Raw genomic sequence first — 25,936 nt, 5'->3', positions numbered from 1 at the left:
AGGGTGAATCTAAGTTATGGGTAGTGGATTAAGTTGATAATTGTATAGATTAATGTGACGAAGAAATAAACTGAAGGGTGTTGTACATTACCTGGCTTCTGAGTTATTATGTCTGGGTTTGGAGTTGTATTTTCTATGGTTATTAAGTCATGGGTAGTGGAATAAGTTGATAATTGTATAGATCCATGTGACAAAGAAAAAATATGTTCTTCCATGTTATAGGCAGACATTTTGCCTCTGCCATGACCTAGCACTGATTTACCCTTTTGGGGGCTTTAATCATGAAGATGAAAATTTCATACAAAGCAGTTTGTAGGATCGCATTATTAATTTCTGTATGAGTCAGAAATGAAAGTCCATATTTAAGTAGTATATGGCAAAATATTGCTCAACCTGCAGATATAAAAAACCTGGACAAAGAATCCAGAAAAGTAGATACATCTGATCAAAATTTTGGACAGGTGACTCACATGAAGTTTGAATACCTAATAGCACAGCTCTCCTTATTATCAGTATGAGTGTGGGATACCACCATTCTAAAACCCAAGATTAAGGACAGATAGAAAAAAACTGATGCAAAATGTAAGCAAAATAATTATATTTTATTCAAATTAAATGTCAGCTATGACTGATTAAAGTAAACCAGGATTATCCTTTTAAATTCATTGTTTTCCCAGGAATGGTGTAAAGAGAAGCAGAAGAAGTCTGACTAATGTGCAGCTTTTATAATAGCACTGAAAGCATAACCCACTCACTATTGGACTGCACAGCCAATTGTGCAGCACAGATAAAATATATTTGCAATTAGTTTTTCTTGTGCTGATATGTGAGCCCTGCAGCCAAGTCACCATTGTAAACAAGAAGTTGTTCTTCCTCAGTTTATCCTCTTCCTCCTTTCCTGATTTAGTAACTGCAATAATTAAATGATGTTCCTTTCCTTTATTCTTTGCTTACTATTCCTCCATCAGCTGCAGGGCTAACCTTAAGTCTTTCATTCCAACAGAAAAAAAAACATCTATCGCTTAAACAATCAGATAAATTAATAGTAAAAATGCTAATATCAGTTTGCACCATAATGGCCAGTGTGCTTTAAAGTATTTAAACACAGTTTATTCAAATTTCTTTCATGCAGACTTGCAGACAGAAAAAATCAAGTAAATCAAGTCAAGGAATGAAAACAATGTTCACAGCTACAATCCAATAAGTTACTGGAGTCAGTGGCCATTAAATAAATAAGCTGTGCCAGTTGCTTGACTGATCTTCACACAAAAGCTTAGCAGAAATGATCCCCTCTTGTGCTTTCTCACCTACCAAAAAATGCATTTTAAAAAGACTAAAGGAGGCTGATAGAATCCAGATTTCTTTTTGTGCAGATGGTTTGTACTGCCTGTCTTTACTACCATGAGAACACATTCATCAAGAGACGAAGAAGCTCCAGCTAAAAGGTTATTCTGAGAACTCCAGTTAAGCCACTATTGTGCAGTTAAATATGGCTACTTCCTTTATAAAAATGATACTTACCATATATAGCCATCTGTAGAGATAAAAATACCTATGCAACAAAACTTCTTGGTGAGATTCAATAAAGCCTACATGATCCTTTTACATCCTGCACACGTTGCCCAGCAGATTGTTTTGGATTCAGTAAGTGGCTCTACACGGTGTGCAGAGCCATGCAGAGCTGTGCAAATAAGGTAAACACCATAGCATTCTAATTACAGCATAAGCAGGTGAATTGTATGCTAATCAACCAATCCAAGACGGAGGACTTATTCAACAAGCTATAAATCAATGGTGTAGACTCAGTGCTGATTTTCCCTGTGAATTCTAAAACCTATTTGAATATAGCCACAGAAAAGAGTCTACACAGAAACAATGTTATTGTCTTGCTGTTGCTTTAATTAATTTGTATGCACAACAGGCTGAAGTCTATGCTGATGCTCCTGATAATAGACCACAGCCAAGAAGGAGAAGAGTTTTCAGATCCCATTTAACTTATCAGAACCTACATGATGTGGAAATTGTAGAGTGCTACAGGGTGCATTAAGACACACTACAGGAACTATGCAACCACCGTCATCCTCAACTCAGAATCAGGCCAAACTGAGGGGAACCCATCCCAGTGGAGACAAAGGTATGCCTAGCACTTAAAATTTTAGCTACAATTACCTTTCAGAGACCAACAGGGGACATGCTGGGAATGTCACAAGCATCAGCATCCAGGATCATCCATCAGTTCCTGAATGCTATGCTCCAACATGCCAGTGACCACATATATTTTCCTTGTACTCCTGCGGATAGGTCCAGAAGTATGCAGGAGTTCTACCCTGTAGCACAGTACCCTGAATTACTGGGTGCCATAGATTGTACACATAGATATTAAGGCACCACCTGGGGAACAGGGAAGGCTCTATGTAAACAGAAAGAGCTTCCACTTTATTAACTGACAAGTTGTGTGTAATGCCAAGGGAATCATATTGAATGTGTGTACCGGCAACCCAGGCAGTTACCATGACTCACATATCTGGCACACCTCCCAAATGCATCAGATCTTCACTAGGGGGGATATCCTACAGGGTCATTTATTGGGGGGGTGCAGGTTTTATGCATTGGAACTGTGGCTGATGACGCCCATCAGAAATGCACACGCACCTGTTGAAGAATGCCATAATGAGGCACACACTCAAACCAGAGATATCATAGACCATGTGCTTGGGCTGAAGTTGTGGTTCCTGTACCTAGATACATCTGTAGAAGCCCTGCAGTACAATCCATGTACATGTAGTGAAATATTCACTGCATGTGCCATGCTACAAAACATCATCCTGAGAAAATAGCTTCAGCAGGATCAACAAGGAGAAGGGGCACACATCCCACCGCCAATGGCAAGGTTGCTACAGCAACATGCAGGTGAGGAGTCCGAAGGGAAACCAGCAGCTTCAGTGGTTGTAGGCAGATGTAGGCATGTTCAATATGCCCCTGCATTGGCTAAGACACAATGCATAGCACACTCACTCACCACCTAAAGGGCAAAAACCTTCCTCCTACTGACATACCTATAATAACATTGATGACAGGCAATGCTCACAAACTTTACCTACTCATGTAATGGCTGTGTACAGCTAGCATCAGACAGAGTCAGCCCTGAACTAAAAGTATTGCAACTGCTGGATTTACAAGGTAAGTGGTGAACCTGGAGTGTATTGTGTGATAATATGAATGACTGGCATATCCTTGCATGCTGTTACTTGGCAGTGTAAACAAGTAAAATGTGGGAGATTTGTACAGAAATTACTTTAACATGTGACAGCAGAGACATACCTGACTTATAGGTGTCCATTATTAAGTAGCAGACCTCAGGCATCAAAGATTCACACAGTCATACCTCTCAAAAGTACTGATGGTCACTGAATGCACTCAGTTTAGCACCATAAATTTGCACTGAAAAATCATTAAAGAGAGTAGTTAGAAGGCAATGAGACACATTTCAGTTTCAGACTTCACAAACCTGACAAGTTCATTACAAATACTGATGCAAAACAGTTTGATGATATCAACTGTCTAACTTTCTAAGACCAATATAAGTCAAAGGCACAATTACCAATTCAGCATCACAAATGCAGATATACTAAAGTCAGCTATGCAGCCTGGCATTAGACACAAAGCCTGTGTGCCTCTGAATCCAAAAGATAGAAAAGAGGGATATGTCACAATTATCATAACTTGCACAGGATGTTGTCTGTGTGTGTGTGTGTGTGGGGGGGGGGCAGGAAGCCTAGGCTGACACAAAAGGTTGGTGAATGTGTGTAAGTAAGAAAGAAAAACAGACATTTGGATAAAGTAACAAATGGCCAATGAGACAAAATGAGTTTTAAGCTCCACCTCTGAACTATGCAACTACTGTGTGTTTGTGTGTGTGTGTGTGTGTGTGTGTGTGTGTGTGTGTGTGTGTGTGTGTGTGTGTGTGTGTGTGTGTGTGTGTGTGTGTGTGTGTGTGTGTGTCTCTGTATGGATCCGACAGGTGAAATTATTGTGAGTGTCTGTATGAGCACAGCCAAGCCCCATGCTAGCTCCACATCTTGGTATGTTAAACACTTTTGAGCCATTCATAGTAGAGGTGGCAGTTCATCATTACCATAACCAGCTAGGAGAACTGGCACTGCCAGGAGTTGCACCAACATGTTCACACCCATGGTCAGATGCCCTGCTGCTACCTGAATGTGACTAATGTCTGCTGGATGAGCTTCCCTCACCAAGATGCCCAGGATCACGACCCCATTGCCTGCCATGTTTTGGTGTGGACAGCTCAACCACTGACAGAGCAGTGGAAGTACTGTCAATATGGGACCGTGATCAGGCTTGGCTATGTTGGCTAAATAAAATAAACTTGCTTAAAAGAGCACAAACTAGAAATACAAATGAAACAAAAAATAAAAAATACCACAGATGCTGAATAAATCCACACACAGATAAGAAGGAACCATTAATAAACCATTTAATGAATGACAAAGCGCTTTCACCCTGTAACCTCAGGGCATCATCAGAGTGACTTAAACATAGTGGAAAAACTTCATTTATACTACAAGAAAATGCAACTCGCCCACTAAGCCAATAATACAATAAATAATTAATTGGATAGCCAATGTGTATAGTAATGAAGTTAAAAACACTTAAAAAACATTATCCAGAAAAAAAAAAAAAAAAAATATATATATATATATATATATATATATATATATATATATGCAAAAAAAAAATATATATATATATGTTTTTATAAATGTTAGCATTTATTAAAACTGCATTTATTTATTTATATTGTCATTATTTTATTTTATTATATTATTGTAGAGAGTATGAGTTTATATATATATATATATATATATATTACATATATATATTTTATGTATAATGTTTTTAAGTGGTTTTAACTTCATTACTATACACATTGGCTATCCAATTAATTATTTATTGTATTATTGGCTTAGTGGGAGTGTTGCATTTTCTTGTAGTAAAAATTAAGTTTTTCACTATGTTTAAGTCACTCTGATAATGCCTTGTGGTTACAGGGTGAAAGCGCTTAGTCATTCATGAAATGGATTATTAATGGCTCCTTCTTATCCGTGTGTGGATTTATTCAGCATTGGTGGTGTTTTTTTTATTTTTTTTTGTGTCATTTGTATGGCTATGTTGGCTAACAGCAGATGATGTGGCTGACCTACACCCACAAGGATGCCATCCCCCTCCCAGCAGACATTCCATCACAGACACTACCCATTCCAATGTGTCATTCATCCAATCCATTTAATTGGCAACATAGTGGAGGCAGTCATGCATATCATCCTGTACCACATCTATAACCCTAAGCATTTCTCTGGATGACCTATCAGAACATGCCTGTGACTCCATGATGGTCCTAAACATATGTTGAGTAGCACTGGAAGAGACACTTGGAGCAGGTGAAGGATGGACAGCAGGCCTCCTCCGAGCACTCCTAACAACCCTACTGTGTGTCATCTCACACAGACTTTGGCTACAGTCAGAGTCAACAGGCACTGAAGCTGAAGTAACCATACTTCCCTGATTGATTGTCTCACCTTCCCCCGGTCCAATATCTGAAAGCTCTCTGGAATGGATACATAGACTTACTGGCTGTGTCTGATGAAATTACAGGGGATGGCTGCATGTGGACCACAGCATCAGATTCAGCCTCTGCACCCCCCCACTTGTGCCTCTGTTTGGCTACCATCACCATCAGAGTCTTATTATACTCTGACATGAGGTGGTAGAAATCCTGCACTTCCACTGTCAGGATCAACTGTTATAATAAGCAACAAACACTGGAAAAAATTAATACCTACACTACTATATTCTGATATATGCTATCAAAATAACAGTGGTCCCACTATTACAGACAGTACAGGAATACACACAACAGTCCCAACACGAACATCACAAACTAAATATTCCTTTGATGCTCATCAGTACTGATATAAAAATGTTTGGCTTACTATGTGCAGATGATTTTATGCTCCCTATAATGGATGGTCTTCAAAGAAGTTAAGCAAAAATTAAGGACAACATCATCACAATTAACAGTAACTTTTAACTTTTTGCCTTTTATATGTCCATGAGCTATACTTTTGACAAGAACTTGAATGACAAGTCCAACCTAAGCACCATGTGTAATCAGTCAGAATGTGTTGTTAACTGTAGCAATCTACAATACTCCCTCCCAACCAATTTCTTGTCAAGCAGAACTGAAGTATTGGTGTAAATGTTTTACTATACAAGAGTATTCAACAACTGAGATACATAAGCCTACTTGGAAACTCCACCTTGGACATACTTGATGTCCATAAAACAGGAATTCTTCATTTGCTGTTAGTGGTGGCTCTATAGCTGGTACCCCTGGTACCCATCTGATCATGTGTTACTGAAGCTGCTCTCCTCCATGCAGATGAGATCATGTCAGCAGCCCTTTGGCACACCTGACCATATGGCTTGCTGTGGCCGCCTACTGTATTCACATCTGCAACTATCTGCTGCCAAATTTGCATTCTGTTGGCCATATCGTCACGTCCCCTGTCAAGCAGAAAGGCACCATGTCACCTAAAAGCTTCCACAATGACTGGGTTTTGAGGGTCACTGAAGGGTGATTTTCAGGTATTGATATGCGTGGGTGCCATAGTCCTAGGTGTCCTAAAGCACAACAGAAGGAAAATACACATAAGTAACACATAACTAAAAATACCTGTTACCGGATAAAACATAAAATGTAGCATTTCAGTATTACCCACTGGAGAAACATAAAACAATCTAGATATTTGAAATATGAACAGCAGGAATTGTGTGGTTGTAACATATTACATTCACACACAAAGCAAGGTTGGATGCAAAACAAGTGAGAGTAACAATAGCAACATATCCTTGTTTGTGCCAAAACAGAAATGTAGTCTTGCTCCTCCATCCCCAAAAGAACAGGCAAATGACACATTTTGCTAACAAACCATCACTAAAATGCTAAAGGTGCTATAAAATGAACTGTCCCTGAAATATGTGGACAGACTTAACACAGAACATTCCATTTTATGCTATTGCCGATCATGTATACCTGTAAAATACCCTGACAAACATGCCAATGCCATCAGTACACTCCTATGTAATGCATACAGATAACAGCACCATGTGCTAATTAATATATATATATATATATATATTTATATATGTGTGTGTGTGTGTGCGCATAAATATGAAACAGATTTTTCTTAAATGGCATTTCAGCATCTGCAGTATATAACTGAAAAATGCAAGCATAGCTTCTCAAGTTCACTAGTCTTCTTAGTCCTCTATACAGATATATCCCAAAGTAATAGTCTCTTCTGTGTGCTCCACATAAACAAGTCTCCTCACTTTCAGTATCTCTAGCTACACAACTGGCTTTTTAAGCTGTAGATTCAGGGCTGTTAGCACAGTGAAGGGGTGCAAATGACGTGTGAACTCATTAGAATTGCTGAATCCCAAATACTTGGATCTTTGTATCTGATGTAAACATAGTGCAGGCAATCCATCAGTGTTTGTTGCTAATGAACTGCAACTGTAAATGATTACTGGTAGGGAGAAGGAAAACACAACAGCATTGCAGACTGCCCTACCTCCAGTGGATGTGTCAGGTTTGACTTACAAAGTATATAGAAGTAATTTAATCAGGGTTGGAAATGTAAGTAAACAACACATAATTTACAGGTTCTGTTCATTAACATCCAACCTCCCCTTCATTTGTTGACTACTGAATATTATTGCCATTTAATATCCTCACATATTTTAAGGACAAGGATATAGAGTGCCTAAAAGACTGCATGTCTCAGATTACTGGTCAAATAAGACAAGAATGAAAAAGAAATACAGAAAAGTAAGACAGAACTGCAGTTTTGCAAGTGATAGTCATAAATGGTTGTGTGATTACTCAGTATACTGCATATGAACTTTATACATGTACAAATAACTGTTATGTGGGTTCTTAGTACTGTGGATGATGTTACAGTTGGTTGTATGTAGAATGATTTCAGTTCCCTGCTGCAAAGCTGTTTGTGTGGCAAAGAGGGATAAGGCACCCTTACTGTGTTCTGAAGGTTCATTGGCATGAGAGTTCAAATCCAGAGCTATGTAGAAATATTTAATGTGTACTAACAAACATTTTGCAGTGTTTATTTCATAGAATGCTTTTATTCATGTCAACTTCTTTTCCCTTTATTGGCCAGTGTTTGTGCTGTATGTGTCTTAGCACAAACAAGGAAAAATGAGAAAATGAATGTCAGGTTTGGCTGTGCTTATCTTGTTTGTGTGATGAATAGCAGTGTGCAAACCAGGACTAGTGGCCCATATGGGAAGCAGACACAACACCTGCAGACAGGGCATCTGTAAAAGTGCAAAGGTCAAAAATGATATGTTGTTGCAGTTTTTGCTGTTGTGCAGTGGTTAGCAAGGTTCCCCAACACCTGCAATCATTGAACAGCCACAGACAGGATGCAAGACAGCCAATAATTGAAACAGATGCATTCAATTAATTCTCTTGGGCACTCCGCAGGAATGCTAAGTGGCACTGTGTAGTGGGTAGCACAGAGAAGTTAAGAATAAAAAGGAATTTATGGAACTATCATGTCACTAGTCATGTGGCAGCAGGTATAAGTATATGGCTGGAGTACAGGTGGTCCTGGGTTCTAGTCTGCAAACTATTTTTGCTGTTGTGTAAAATGCAGTTTACAGCAATGAACTGTAAAATAGACACATGTTATTTCAACATCCTTGTGGCAACAGGTGAAAGTTTAGGACTGCCATACGCATGGTCCTGGCTGCTAATACAGGACAGTCCAGACATTTTACTGTTATTCCATTTCCCATTATATTCACTGTCACTTATAATACTTTAGAAAGTGGAGCTTGTGATTATGTGAGGTATTGTCAGCTGTGCCAGGAAAAGTAGGGCAGTTGATATGTAACATATGCTAGCATAGCTAGCTGGAGTTTTGTTAGGAATTATATGCTATTTGTATATAAAACTGATTTGTACAGGTGTCTGTGTTGAAAATGCATTTGTAAAGTTGCTTGTGTTAAAAAATGTACTAACAGTGGGTCCTGCTGGACAGAAAATGAAATGCACCTGTATGTCAGACTGTATTATAACTGTTGAAATTAATATTGTAACAGAGAATACTGGAAGAGAAGAGGTTAATCTTGATCTAGCTAACTTTGAAAATGGGCTGAAATTAAACTACCAGATTTAGGCTATAAAGATTGCATCTAACAGTTCTGATTGCAGCCAGAGACAACATATCTGTGAAAACAAGGACTAAGGACTCTGCTGTATTGTCCTTAGCAGTGAACTAATTGCTACCCTAGAAAGGTAGAAGTGTTGAAATGGTTTTATGGCTTCCAGTTATAACACATCTTAGCAAAGCTCTATCTGTGTGTATGGCAACACATATGTGCCAGATTCTGGTTCAACTTCTAGTAAAGGGGGTAGCATGGGAACCAGAAGCCAGATAACTAGATGTATGTGATGTAATTCTGTAATTCAGCACTGAAATAATGTCTTAATACTAGATGAGATAGAAGTCTCAGAGAAGTCTGTTTATGAAATCTGACAAAGAAGGATCACTCACCCACTTCATCTTGCCTTGCTTTAGTAAGCAAACAGGGAATAATAATTCTTTAGATCAGTCAGAAAAATATAGTGAGATTAGTTAAGTACTGTTTTTCTGTAGCTGTGTGAATCTATCCCTGTTATTTTTTATATTTCCTGTGGTTAAAACTCTTGTGTTTATTGTAAATAGATATTTAGTATTTTCATGTTCTTTTATTATTTATTATTAAATATATTTAAACTTTTCATATAGGCAGGAATTTTAGACAATGTTTTAATCTTTGCAAGTACTTATATTTATTGGTGACACTGTGGCTGCTCTTGGAAGCCTTGCTGCATTGGTCAAACACTACCATTGGTATCGGTATTAATTTTACTCACTATAATTGGATACCTTGGTAAGCTTGTGGGGCAGTAGTACCTGTGGGCACAGGTAATGCAGGGACAGCAGAGGGAGTGCTGCCAGGTTGTGTCCCAGACATGCTGGGCATCGGTGCTGGAGTCAGTGGAGTGGAGGCAGGATAATCCCCTGGGGCTGGCCTACCTCACTGTCCTGTGCAACATTTAGAGATTTGGTACACATGGATGACATGAAGACATTTTGGTGACACACAATACAAAATAAAAAAGATAGATAAGAGTTGGGGTGAGAGAAAAAAAGAGATACAATCATTTATTTTTAAATAAATGCCATTCATTACTTCCATTTTTCCATGATTGTAATTTTATCTTCACTGTTGCTTTATTTTTTCATTCAGCACCTGTCACTCTTGTCAGTGAGGGACAAAGATGTGACCCCTTGGACAAATGTATGGTTTTCCATCCACTCATCAAGTTTGAGCTTGAAGAGGGTCAGTGAGGTGCTCTGTTTGACGTGTATGGGAAGTCTACTCCAGAGACATGGCAGCCTCTGGGAGACAAACCTGTCTCTCCAGAAGGATTTGTTGAAGTTGTGTATTAGATTTAGGCCTACTGAGCAGATAATGTGCAAGGAGTTAGATTTATGGCTATGGAGCATCTCTAGTAGGGCAGGGTCCAATACTGCCTTGTAGAAGAGACACATATCACCTCTGAGCAATCTGTATGATACCAAGTAGAGTGATAGCAATTTAAGTCTGTCCACATAGGATAGGTGTTGGAGGCCATGGATTCTCTTTGTGAAGTATATCTGTGGCCTTTCCAGTTGGTGCAGGTGTTTGTAGAGGTACATACCAAATGGGGCATTATACTCTATTATAGGTCTAATAAGGGAGGAGTACAGAGAGGTAATAACCTCCTTTTTTCTATACAAAATCCCTTTACTTATGAGATGAACCAAGTAAAAGGATTTTCTGACCACCTCCGTCACATGATGGTCAAATGTAAAATTGTCGGCAACCTGAGTACCCACGTCTCTCACCACAGTTTGTGTACTTAGGGGGTTGCTGTTGATGTGGTAATCAGTAGGCACCCTGTTTTTGCCAAATAGTACGATAATACATTTTTTGAATTGATAGTATTTTGACACTTGCACATGCCTACACATCCATTTCATGCAAGCTTCCAAACATCTTTTCTCCAACATGCACTGCTGATGTCATCCACTATAAGTTGTCCTGCAGTCACGTGAAAGGCAGACTTGTGCTGTGGTTCTTGCATAAAGTATTGAGCTCTATAGTCTGTGTTCTTAGGTAGGGATTCTGCTCTCAAAACAGTCAACTGAGTGTGTGTGTGTGTGTGTGTGTGTGTGTGTGTGTGTGTGTGTGTGTGTGTGTGTGTGTGTGTGTGTGTGTGTGTGTGTGTGTGTGTGTGTGTGTGTGTGTGTGTGTGTGTGTGTGTGTGAACTTGCTTGACATTAGAGAAAGCCTTTTAAACCAGCATGTGGGACACTGTTATTGCCATATTCTTGTCTCCATACACTGCTGCTGTCATCAGCTATAAACTGTTGTCTGAGACACTGTCAGTCAGACTTGAGTTGTAGCACTTGCCTTAAATACAGAGTTCTGTAGCCTGTGTACTTAGATAGACAGGGGTTCTAATAACACTGCAGTCAACTGGGTTGTGTGTGCTTTTCCTTTATATTAGAAAGAACCTTTTATGCCAGCATGTGGGACACTGTTATTGCCATATTCTTGTTGCCATACACTGCTGCTGTCATCAGCTATAAAGTGTTGTCTGAGACACTCCAAATCAGGCTTATGCTGTGACGCTTGCCCTAAATGCAGAGTTTTATAGTCTGTGTACTTTGATAGGAAGGGTTTCTACGCTCACAGTAGTCAACTGGGGTGTGTGTGTTTGTGCTCTTGCTTGGCATTACAGAGAGCCTTTTATACCAGCATGTGAGATGCTGCTATTACCATATTCTCCTCACCTAACAGTGCTGATATCATCAGCTATATCTGATTTGTGGATGTGCACTATTCCCACCAGGGCAGGTTCAGAGATTGTGCTGGAGGCCAGGCAGAAGTCACCTCATCCTATATGATCCAGATTACAGTGACATGGCTTTTAGTCTAGCCACATATATCATGGCATGGTTTGTAGGCCCTGTGTTTTCTTGGTGAGAAATCCCTGTGTTATCCCAAGTCACTACATGAGGTACATGCAAAAGAAAGTATTATACTCTGTTAGCCTTCTGATGAGGTTTGACTACAGTACTGCAATATAATCCTCAGATCTGAATACGATGGCATGACTTATGATGTGCAGAACACAGGCTTTCAATACCAGTGTGGACACTTGGTGACTGAAGTTCAGATTGCTATCTACATATGTTCCCAGTGCTTGCATCACTTGGTTTCAGCATAGCAGGACTGTTGGCAATGCTGTAATTAGCAGGGAATTCCACTTTGCAGGACAAAATAAGGGCAATTGTTTTGTATTTATTTGTAGACCATGTGGCTTTGTCACCATTCATTTGTCTGTGTTAGCCCCTTATGTATTATGTTATCATCATAGGTGGACTCAATGATTGCACCCATTTTGCAAGAATACGGGAACCCGGTAAGACAAAGACCATATATTTTAGCCTGAACTGCCAAGAAATAGATTCCAAACAGTAAAGAGCCAAACACAGATCCCTGGGGTACTGGTTGAGTCACCAACTTTCACTGTATGTGTTCTGTCAGTGGGCTAATTGCTTATCTATCTAGTGACGTAAGGGTTAATCCCCAGTTGGGAGAGCTTCTCGTGATACCTGCATGTGGGATTGTGTCCAAACATTGGGCCAGATCAGAATAGCCAGTATACACTGTCTTACCTTCATCCAGGGCTATCACACTGAATCAATGGGCTGTGATAATATCACAGATTGCCTGTTGCATGACTCTACACATACACATCCTAAAATGGTTGAAGAGACACTTCAGCACACCCTCCACACAGACTACTTTCCTGTGGAAGGGTGTACATCAACATGTATCCATGTGAGATGGTGGGAACAGCACCACATGCATGCATGTATAGACACATCCTGACTTTCCCAATCTGTGAGATAGACCAATATGTCATCAAGGACCCTTTACTAAATGGATGCTAGTAATATCCTGGCTGTGTGCAACAGACCTGTGTGAGTTGTTAATGCTACATCATGTCTGTTACATCTGTTAGATGTCCTCAAATAGGTCATTGATACTAATATCACAGTTAGAGTCAATGATTACCCACAATCTGTAGCCCTTCAGACAGATGTTTATACAGGATGTGTATGTCAGCTGTGATGTCTGTGACTTAAATAAACAGGAAAGGAAACAGCAGACAGCCCTGATGTACAGATGTGCTCACTGGACCTGAGATGTAGCTCACTTCACATATTTCAATATAATGCGAAGCTACATATGTGACACAGTGGTATCCTCCCTTGGTGATATAGGTGTTCATGGCTACATTTAACAATGTTGAGTGAATACCTCAGTGTGGATTTGTGTCAGATGCCTTGGGCTTGTCAAGTTCAAAAGGATGATAGTGTTGTTGCCATGCATGACCTATTTGAGACACACGATACAACATCCCAATGCCCAGTTTATGTTCATGATCATTGACAAAATTCAGGGAGATAGGAACAACCAACAGGGTTGGCACACCATTTTAAACCACAAGGAACAATACTGGATAACCAACCTTGGATGTTTATTCCCCCCAGGTCTGAATGACCATCTGTGAGTTTCACTGAACACCGGAGGATTTCGTAATCATGGTTACAACAACAAACATTCATATAGATCAAGAATTAGTACGAACCATTCAATGGTGGTTAGGCCTACCAATGCTCATATTATACTCTACTAAGCATGATAAAAAATTGTTCAGGATACGAATATGTATATGTATGGTTTGGTATTCGTATCTGGTATGTTGGCGTTAAACATTGAGTATTGTACAATTACAATGTTGAACTTGTATTATCTACAAGCATATTATTTCAATTTATTATAATCTATAATATAGCTGAGAATGAGGCCACTATACTCTTTTTGCCTTATTTTGTAATATATTATATGATCAGTACTTGGTTCATTATTATTCAGTTCTTTTGAACTTGTGGTTATCACCCTTCAAAATATATATATATATACTAGTGGTATATATTTTCTGCTTTTTTACACTATGATATGCATTCACAAATAGTGACTATGGTATTGGTCTATTACCTTGTAATATGTATGTCATATAATGGCTTACTTCCAGAGCTTTGATTTTTATCTTTAAAAATATGACTTAATATCTACACCTCTGGCATTTTTGTGTCACTGGTCATATGCTTTAATCAAGAATGGAACATACAATTTGTTACTCCAGCCACTGGGTGGTGCTGTAATATTGCTTCCAGGTAATCAGAGACTAGTATAAATGCAGGCTGCTTTATTTAATTCAAAAAAACTTTATTGTATTCATTGATAAAGGCTGAATAGCCGAAGCTGGTCTGGATTTGAAGGAATTATAAATAAATAATCATTATTTCTTCATTACTGTGTGTTCACTATCGTTTTTTGTTATTCTGTCAGTGAGCCAGTTGGCAACCCATCTTGTGACATATGGATTTATACCTAGTTTAGTGTGTTTATCTATAATTCCAGAGTGGGGGTGGTGTCAAAAGCCTTGGCGAGATCCAGATAGGCTGTATGAACCACCTTACCCTCGTCTATGGCTTTGGTGACTGCTTCAAAGAAGTCTGTCAGGTTTAGGAGACATGATCTGCTTTTTTCCAAACCTGAAATGGGTGGGGTCCAGAGTTTGGAGATTATCAATGTCTTTGTTTTTAAGTTCCATGATGATACATTCCATGGCCTTGCAGACCAGGCTTGTTAGCCTAATGAGGCGGTAGTTCCCGAGGTCCATGGTGGCTCCCCCTTTGTGGAGTGGGATAACCGTTGCTGTGCACCATTCAGTGAGCACAAAGCCTGAGGTGACGCTATGATTGAACATGGTGCTTAGGTGGGGTGCCAGTTCGTTCTGTAGTTCATGTAGAATGCAGCCTGGTATGTTGTCATGTCCCATGGATGCTTTGTTCTTGGCTTTGGAGAGTGTGTGTTTTACCTGTGCAGCCATGATTACAGGAACTTTGCATTCTTCTGGTATAGGGGTATGGGTCCTTTAGGGGGTGAAGTTAGCACTGAACCTATCTGCCAGGATGTTGGCAATATTAGTTGGTTCTGTATACTTAGTGTTATTGTGCTGTAACTCAGAGCAGATCTGAGTGTTGCCATTGATATTCTTGACATAGCTACAGAATGCTTTGTGGTTGTCTTTAGAAAAAGTGGTGATTTTGTTTTTGTAAGTAGATTTGGAGGATTTTATGAGGGATCTCAGCTTCTTACTGAGGCTGACCAGAGAGTTCTTCCAATCATGGGATTTTTGTCTTTTTTGCAACAGTTTCTTTCTTCTGTTGTAGAGTTTGTTTATGGCAGGAGACTACCAGATTAGCTTCCTTTTTTGGAGGATAGCAGCTTGCTTCTGTTAAGGATAGCATAATCCATGCACTCGTGTAAGTGCTTATAAATTGCATTTGTGTAGGATTCAGCAGTTGTACCTCTATTGTCCATCTGCATGGGTGTCGTGAAGTTTGCCACTTCTGTCTTAAGAGGTGAGAAGTTGGCTTTGGAGAAATGTTTTACAGTGGTTCCCCTAATGGTGGGTGGGGGTAGGATGTGTATGTCTAGGGTTATTGATTAGCTTGTGGTTGGATCTGACCAATGAGGAACTGACCTCTGGTGTGGAACACCAGTCGCCCATGTTGGTAATGACCAGGTCTAGGATATTGCTGCCCCTGGTGGGGGTGTGGATAAGTTGATCCAAGGCATTGGAATTTATGAATTCCAAAAAGCATTGAGTGAAGGAGTTGGTACATGAGTAGTTTTGCCAGTTAATGGTCGGGTAGTTAAAATCACCCATTATTAGGGTGTTTGGTTGAACCCTAATATTTTCCAGTATATCAAGAAAAGAGGAGTGGGAATCCTGGGGCATGATGTCGGATCTGTAGCAAGCCACACTTTGGATTGCAGTTTTTACTCAGAGTTAGTTGCACTTGGATAACCTCGGATGGATTATGCTGAGCAACTAGCCTGGAGGTGTGGATATCCTTAATGAATATGGACACACCTCCACCTTTGGTGTTCTGGTCCAGGTTAGGTGGCCGAAAAGTGTGGTATGAGTTATAGCCTGGTAATGCAGGGGTGCTCTTTGGAGCCTTGAATCAGGTCTCTGTCACTGCACAGATGTTGATGATCTCCATTTTAAGGAGTGCCACGAGTAAATGCATTTTGAGGTTTAGACTTCTTGCATTGAGTAGCATTACCCTCAGATTTTGCTTGCTTGTACCTGTTATGGTGGTGAATTTGTCATCTGAACTTTGCCGAAAAAAGGCACTATAGGGTTGGCAAGAGCCTTAGCCAGTATCCGGAAACTCAAGGGCAACAGAAATAGAATTCATCATATGACACCCCATTACTCACTTTTAGTGATGTTGACAGAGTACTGTTAATGCATGTCCTCACTCACAAAGCTCCAAAAACTCATATGCAGCTAAGTCAGCAGGGTACCAGTGAGTTTGTTCTAGACCTTTCTGCAGCATCAAAATCTACACAGCCTGAGTACTCTGTGGTATCTATGCCTTTAGTGAAGGCTAACCGACCGGGCTTTTCATCTTCTTCATGAACAAGATGCATACACTGAAAAAAACAACAGTGTAGAATCCTCAAAGTAAGGAAACATTCCTACAATGGAGCCAGGCCAGGCCTAGGGGTAGGATGGCCCACCTGTTGTAGAAGAAAGTAGCAGTCCACAAAAATCACAAAAACTGATGGGCCAAAGAAGAACCATAAAGACAATAGAGTGGACTATTGAGGATAAGAATGAAATTATATATTATTACTTTTATGCAAAAAAATCCAAAATGTCCAGACACAAGATATAAAAAAAATATTAAAAGAGAAATTAGAGGAAAGAAAAATACTTCTGCAAGAAAAACTGTCAGATAATGAAAATTTGTGTTGAGTAATACAACAGATTTGCAAAAATATAAACAACAAAACATATAGATATTTGAAAAGTATAAAAAAGAAATATGGACAAGGGTAAGAAAGAGAAATTTGATATGGTGCAATATTTATGCAAAGAAGAAAGCCAAATTAATCAATATAAAGAAGGCAACCCCAAAGATATTTGAAGAGAAATACAGGCAAAGGGATCCGGATATGGAACATTTCACAATAAAAAAAATGATATCACAAAGGTGGAATGTAGAAAAGAAGATTAGTAAAGTAGAATTTAAAAAAATAGAAGTTGAAGTTATAGAGTGCCTGCAAAGTGAAGGATTAGGTGTAGAAGCTCTAACACAGGTTACATCACAGCATGATGGAGTGAGTCTTCAAAGTAAGGAGAAACAAGAAGATCAGGAGACATCTGAAGAAGAAATATGGACATGGGAAGGAAAAAAAGACTTAATATGTTGTACTGTTTATGCAAAGGAGAAGGCAAAACTGACCAATACAAAAAGAGCAACACCAAAGACATTTAAAGAGAAATACAGGCAAAGGAATATGGACATGGAACATTTTACAGTACAAAAAATAAGAAGACAAAGAAGAAAAGTAGAAAAGGAGATTAGCAATGGAGAAGTTAAGGAAATAGAAACTAAGGTTATGAAGTACCTGCAAAGTGAAGGATTCAGTATATAAAATCAAATGCAGAAAGCACCACAACAGGATAGAGCAATGGATATCATCCCAAATTAAGGGGAAACCAGAGGAAAAGGAAGCAATTGGTCAGGTGCCATATTAAGATACTTTGGAGCTTTCCACAGGAAACCAGTATAAATGTTCAAATTAAGTTAGACAGCAAGGAAAGGAACAGGAAACTGGAAACTCTGATGCAGTCAGCATTGAGGAGTGATAGGCCAGTGACAGTGACTTCCCATATGACAGAGCAACGGATGGCACAGGAAGAAACTGAAGAGAACATGCCACAGGAAGATGCTATAGAACTTTCTATAGAATGCCCACAGGAAATCAGTTTGGAAGAAAATGAGCTAAGAGAAGAGTTGCTTGATTTAATAGACATGGATAGATATATTAAGATCAATGAGAGAAATAGACAGTAGAAGGTTAATAAAACCCAAAAAGTCAGACATCTTGTAAAACAAATGAATGCAGTAATTAGGACTGTCCATAGAGATCCATGTGATATAACAGAAGTAAACATGATATATTACTGTGCTGCTAAATTAATAACTGATAGAGTGCGACCACAAGAACACAGGGTAGTGAGGGAAAGGAAAGGGAGAAACTGAATACCATCATGGAAGTATCGAATAGAGAAAACTATAAAGCATTTAAGACAAGAAGTGTCACTGTTAGAAGACGATAGAAGAGGGAATAGATCAACAAAAATACTAAGAAAGATATACATGATAAAAGCAATGCTCAGTATTAGAACAGACCAGGATCTATCAAGCACTATCGCAAATAAACTAAAAATTTCAGCACAGGCAGAAAATCATAGACGATGCACAGATTAATATAAAGGAAAAGTACAAAATAAGCAATTTATTGATGACCCAAAAAAGTTTTATAGAGAATTGGAAAACAAGGTAAAAAGAATTGAAAGATCACCAAAAAAAGAAGAAATAGATACATTTTGGAGAAGTATCTATGAAGATCCTGTGGAACATAACAAAGATGCTAAACGGATAGAAGAAGTAAAAGAAAGATTAAGAAGTTTATAGGAGCAGGATATGAAATGGGATGAAGTAACAGCCAGAGAGATTGAAACAAATTTAAGAAAAGCCTCTAATTGGAAAACCCCAGGCCCAGATGCAGTACCTAACTTTGAGTTGAATGCATTACATCTTTCAATGAAGATTTAGCCATGAGTAAGAACTATTCCTATGCATACCCTGAACAGACACCTGAACCTGCAAGCTACCCTAAAATTGATAGACCAATAACTTGTTTTCTGACAATGTATAAACTATACATGAGAATTGATGTTGACAGAGTTTATAGCCATTTAGAAGAAAACTTAATAAGGAAGTAGGACAAAAGGGCAATAAAAGAAAGTCATATGGAACAAAGGATGATTTGGTTAAATAAAGTCATACTGGAGAACTGTAACAAGGGGAAGAATCTAAGTATGGCATGGATTGACTATAAAAAAAAGCGTTTGATAGTATCCCAAATTCATGGATAAATGAGTGCTTAAAAATTGTATAAGATACACCCTACGATGATTAACTACATTACACTGACCATGAAACTGTGGCAGACCACTTTGCAATTAAGCCATGATAAAGGACAGATTATTATCCCAGAGATAAAAATTCAAAGGTGGATATTCCAGGATGATTCTCTGTCACTGTTGCTATTCTTTCTTGTCCTTAATCCATTAAGCTGTTTACTTAACAGCTTAGGCCCTGGCTATAATTTGGCTGGTAGAAAACAACAAAGTGTAAAGACTTTTCATCTTCTCTTTATCAATGATTTAAAACTATATAGCTCATCAGATAAGGAGCTGAAAGAACAACTGCAAGTTGTCAAAACTTTTTCAGATGATATAAGAATGTCATTTGGTCCTGTTAATTATGCAAAAGCAACCTTTAAAGCAGGAAAAGGAGAAAAATTGTGGCACCAGGAAAACATCAGTTTGGGACAAGAATGTGATGTAAAACAACTTGAGCAAGAGGGAGTGCATAAATATTTGGGAACTGATGAAGAATCAACAATAAAACATTAACAAATGCAAATAAAACTTAATAAGGAATACTTTAGAAGATTTAAATTAATTCTGAAAACAAAGTTGACATCTAGGAACAAATTCCAAGCTCTAAACCAATTGCTCTTCCAGTCCTAACTTACAGTTTTGGAGTAACTGTCTGGCCCCAAAACGTGTTGGATAGATTGGATAGAAGAACAAGAAGGATACTTCATACTTACCAAATGATTTATAAAAATAAGTGTATACCAAGATTATATATTCCCCATTCTGAAGGAGGGATGGGCCTCTTTGAAATTGATTACATGTATAGATCTGCAATTGTGGAACTCAACACATATATGCTGACCTCACAAGACCCAAATGTAGTGAAAGTTCTGAAACATGAGGAGAATAAATCTAAGATGACTTCTCTGCTTAATTTAGCAGAAGCATGGTATCAAGAAGGAATGGAAATCAAACCAGAAGTAGATAAAAATCAGGCAGCAAGTGAATGTGCCAAAAAAACAAAAGAAAGAATATAAAGTGAAGGACCAGATGAGAAGGCAAAAAATGAGTAAAAAGCATATATAAGTATAGAAAATTTCTAGAAGAACCTCATGTTGATCAGGAATGAATGCAGGAATGGTTAAGGAGAGGCAAATGTAAACCAAGAGATTAAAAGCTAATATTGGCAGCCCAAGATAGTGGGCTACATACATGCTGGTTTACAAAGTCCACTGAATGTGTGGGAGAAACAGACAAATGCAGGGTTTGTAAAACTGAATTGGAAATAGTTGCACACCTTGTTGCCAGTTTTGACATACTAATGGCAGAAGGACTGTATACTGATAGGCATAATAATGTGGCAGGACTGCTGCACTGGGGATTGTGCAAACATTATGGCATTGAAGTGGCTGAAAAACACTGGAAACATGAACCACAAAGCATCATAGAAAATGATGGTTTATATTACATGGGATCACTGATTACCAACAGTTCAAAAGATAGATGATAGAAAACCAGATATAGTGGGCCAAGAAAGGAAGACAAAAGTAGCACTGATTATTTAAATTGCTACACCCAGTGACTACAGTGTTTTGTGTACAGAGAGACACAAAGTCATAAAATATCAGGATTTGCAGTTAGAAATGAGAGCAATGCGGAAGAAAGTTACCCGGACAGTTCCAATAGTAGTAGGAGCAGCAGATCTTATAAAAAATAATCTACAACTATATTTAGATATATTATCAATCCATGTAACCCCATACGAATTGCAGAAGGAGTCATTACTGGGCACATTGTGGGTGCTACGATGAGCACTTTTAGCTGACATCAAAAATTGAAACAATACTAATTTCATGAAGTTTAATCATACTTTGACTTAAGAATGGGGGTCCTGTCATATTAGAAACCCAAAGGATTTGGAGAAATAAAAAAGCCAACATGATTAATGCAAGCCCTGCTGTCCACTTTGACCCATCCTGATGGCTACGACTGTTTGCTTGCCTACTTTTCTGCCTCTAACACCACCATCATATCTTTCTATGCCTCCTTCTCTACCTCGTGCTCTGTATAAGGAAGGAAGAAGTAAGATATTGCTGTGGGAACAGGCTTAAAAGTTTTCAGAGCTGGCCAGCTTGAGGTTTACCATTTCAAGGGAGGTCTTCAGAAGGAGGGACTGTCAAAGACGCTGTATGTAAATAATAACAAGTAATTATCATGTATGCAAATTAATCCCTTTGAAAAGCTTTTGTTTAACTGCTATTGTGACCTGTATTTCTTCTGCATGTCTTGTTGATGCTTCTGAAATGTTTCATGTGGTCTGTGGTGATTTGCTTTTTCCATGCTTCTGTGGCTGTCAGCACTTCTTTTTTTGGGTGGTATGCCTCACTGTTGGATTACCCACCATTTTATGTGATCATTTGTTGCTGCATCTGCATGATGTTTTCATGTGCCATGCTGTAACAGTAGCTGCCTTTTTTGGGATTTTACACTTTTTATGTACATGTGACAGCTCTCCAGTACCATTCTGGTGATGGTAGTCATACACACTACATATCTTGAAACTGCTGCATGGCTTGATGTTACATAATGTCCTTTTATGCCCTCTATATCATGTGTGCATATGCTGTAGCTTTCAGTCATTCACATGTGGATGTGTCCTGGTGCTCCAGTGTGTAATGCTCATTGCTGCATATTTATATTATATGGCCATCACTTTGGCTGCCCATTACCATTTGGTATCTGTGCTGTCCCTGGGCACCCTGGTACTTCTGCATCTTTATGCTTCATACCTGCATACTGCACTCGTTTCATAAGATCATAAGATTATAGGTTCATAGATTCATAGGTAGGTACTAGTCTATCGGCCCAAGGGCCTAACTAAGCCTAGCCAAAAAGGTTCCCTGCCTTACGCCACTCAAGACAGTTATTTTCCTGTGCCTCTGTCAAGCAAAGCCACAAAAGTGATTCCTGGGGTGTATTTCCTATTTTCCATCCACTCATCAAGATTTTTCTTGAAGAGTGCTAATGAGTAACTTTGCTTGACATAGATGGGTAGCTTGTTCCAGAGTATGGGATGTCTCTGGGACAGGAATCTATCCCTCCAACATGTCCTGTTTATTGTGGTGGCAAGGTTTAGGTCCCTAGATTCTGTAGCTTGGAGGGATTGGGATTTCTTTATGTGTAGCATGTCCAACAGCTCTGGGTTTGACATAGCTTTATATGTTAGGCAGAGATCACCTCGGAGTAGGTGATATGCTATGGAGTAAAGCTGGAGGTTTTGAGATGGTCAGTGTAGGGCATCTGTCTGAGGCCAGTAATCCTCTTTGTGAGGTACTTCTGTGGCCTTTCCAGCTGCTGCAGATGTCTTGTGAAGTACATTCCAAAAGGGGCATTGTACTCTATAATGGGTCTAATGAGTGTTGAGTATAGTGGAACAATGACCTCTTTTTTCCTGGATGAGAACCCTTTTGTGATGAGGTGTGCCATGTAGAAGGATTTCCTGACTACTGTGGCAATGTGATTATCAAAGTCGAGACTACTGTCCACCTGGGTCCCAAGGTCTCTTAACACACATTTGGCATTAAGTAGATGTTAAGTAGACGCCTATGTGGTAGCTCATGGGTACATAGTTTTTACCAAAGGGAATGATAATGCACTTTTTGGCATTGAGCTTGAGGCCATGGCTCTGACACCAGGCATCTGTCTCAGTGAGGCCCTTCTGTAGGATGTCCACATCATTTGGGGACTCAACTATAGCTCTTCATTAGCCAAAGGCCTTCTCTCTTAGCCTGTACTTCAGAGAAGTAGATACCAAACAGGAGAGGTCTCAGGGTTGAACCCTGTGGTACGCCACTTGTCACTGGTTTGAAGTCAGATTTGGAGTCTGCAACTTTTACAGTGTGGATTATGTCAGTGAGCCAATTGGCAACCCATCTTGTTACGGAGGGATTTATACCTAGTTTAGTAAGTTTAACTATAATTCCAAAATGGGGGATGGTGTCAAAAGCCTTGGCGAGGTCAAGATAGGCTGTGTGAACCACCTTACCCTCATCTATGGCTTTAGTGACTGCCTCAAAGAAGTCGATCAGGTTCAGGAGTCATTATCTGCCTTTCACAAAGAACTGGGTGGGGTCCAGAGTTTGGAGGTTACCAATGTCTTTGTTTAGGAGTTCCATGATGATACATTCCATGGCCTTACAGACCAGGCTCGTCACGCTAATAGGGCGATAGTTCCCAAGATCAGTGGTGGCTTCCCCTTTGTGGAGTGGGATAACTGTTGCTGTGCATCATTCAGGTGGCACAAAGCCTGATGTAAGACTATGATTGAACATGGTGCTTTAGTGGGGAGCCAGTTTGTTCTGAAGTTCATGTACAATGCAGCCTGGGATGTTGCCCAGTCTCATTGATGCTGTGTTTTGGCTTTAGAGAGTGCAGCTTTTTCCTTGCATAGTTGTGATTACAGGGACTCTGCATTCTTCCTGTATAGATATGGGCCCTTTAGTGAGTGAGAGAGGGGTAAGGTTAACACTGAACCTGTCGTCTAGGACGTTGGCAATATCAGTTGGGTTTGTAATTTTCATGCCATTGTGCTGTAATTCCGAGCAGGTCTGGATGTTGCCATTGAGATTCTTGACATAGCTATAGAATGCTTTGTGGTTGTCCCTAAAATCAGTGGCGATTTTGTTTTCATAGCCAGCTTTGGAGGATCTTATAAGGGATCTCAGCTTCTTACTGAGGCTGACCACGGAACTCCTCCACTCATGGGATTTTACTCTCTTTTACAACAGTTTCTTCCTTCTGTTGTAGATTTTGTTTATGGCAGGGGACCACCAGATTGGCTTCCTTTTTTGGAGGATAGCATCTTGGTTCTATTTGGAATAGCATAATCCATGCACTCGTGTAAGTGCTTATAGAGTGCATCTATGTAGGATTTGGCCATTGTAACTGTATTGTCCATCTGCATGGATGTCATGAAGTTCATCACTTCTGTCTTAAGAAGCATGAAGTTGGCTTTAGAGAAATTTTTTACCATGGTTTCCTTAATGGGGGGTGGGGGCGGGATGTGGATATCTAGTGTGATTAGCTTATGGTTGGATCTGACCAACAAGGAGTTGACTTCAGGTGTGGAACACCAGTCACTCATATTGGTAATGACTAGGTCTAGGATATTGTTGCCCCTGGTGGGCATGTGGATAAGTTGATCCAGGGCATTGGAATTTATGAATTCCAGAAAGTGTTGAGTGAAGGAGTTGGTACATGAGTAGTTTTCCCAGTTAATGATGGGGTAGTTGAAATCACCCATTATTAGGGTGCTTGGTTGAACCCTAATATTTTCCAGTATATCAAGAAAAGAGGAGTGGGAATCCTGGGGCATGGTGTTGGATCTGCAGCAAGCTACACTTTGGATTGCAGTTTTTCCCAGAGTTAGTTGCACTTGGATAACCTCGGATGCATTATGCTGAGCAACTAGCCTGGAAGTGTGGATATCCTTAATGAATATGAACACACCTCCACCTTTGGTGTTCCGGTCCAGGTTAGGTGGCCGAAAGGTGTGGTATGAGTTATAGCCTGGTAATGCAGAGGTGCTCTCTGAAGCCTTGAACCAGGTCTCAGTCACTGCACAGATAATGATGTTCTCCATTTTAAGAAGTGCCTCGAGGGAGTTCATTTTGAGATTTAAACTTCTAGCATTGAGTAGCATTACCCTCAGTATTTGCTTGCCTGTTCCCGTTACAGTGGTGAATTTGTCATTTGAACCTTGCCTAAAAAAGGCCATATAGGGGCAGCAAGACCCTTAGCCAGTATCCGGAATCCCAGGGGTGACAGGTGCAGGCCATCTCTGGCAAAGCATTGTGGTCTGTTGACCATGTTGTCCCAGGCAGACAGATACTGGATCCCCTTAGAATGACACCAGAAACTTAGCCAATTGTTGTAGTCAATTATGTTTCCTTGTACTGTAGTATCATTCTGGGTGATGGCAGTATGCTACTCAGGGCTAGGGTTATATCTGCCTGGGCTACAAGATCGGAGAGCTCTTCCATGTCTCTTTTCATGTAGTCCAGGGAGGTACGTCTCAGGTCATTCACACCAACATGCACAATGACAGTCATATTTGTACTTGTTGTGGCATGACCTGAGTGTGTGGGTTATGTGGTGGATCCTGGCACCCAACAGGCAGCCAACAGTAACCTTCTCCTTGTTTAACCTGGTGAGTGGGACATCAGTGTGCCTGACTATAGATTCACCTATGACTAGTGTGCTGGGTACGTTGTTTTGCTTTATGGGCTGTGGTTTATTGGCACACTGAGTATGTGGGCTATGTGTCATTTGGGTTGTGTTGGGGATGGAGGTTACTTGTGTTTCTTCTTTGGAGGTCTCTGTTGCTTGAGCAGATTATTATTAAGAGCCTCTGCAAATGTTTTTGTGTTTCAGTTTGAGGATTTTGATGGTACAGGTTTTGTGGGACTATGTGATGAGTGTGGTGTGGTGCAAGTGTTTACCTTCTCCTCTTGACTGTCAAGTTCAGTCTTTGTTTCAGAGAGCTTTACCTCCAGTTTGGCTAGATAAGTGCATCGCTCACAGGTTGTAGTGTTGGGTGGTAGGAGGAGAGGGTTGTCTGTG

The sequence above is a fragment of the Protopterus annectens genome, chromosome 12.part0 (assembly GCF_019279795.1).
Source record: "Protopterus annectens isolate FY-2018-M chromosome 12.part0, PAN1.0, whole genome shotgun sequence".
Lineage (NCBI taxonomy): Eukaryota > Metazoa > Chordata > Ceratodontiformes > Protopteridae > Protopterus > Protopterus annectens.
The sequence above is the reverse complement of the archived record's forward strand: the minus strand, read 5'-3'. Positions refer to the sequence as shown.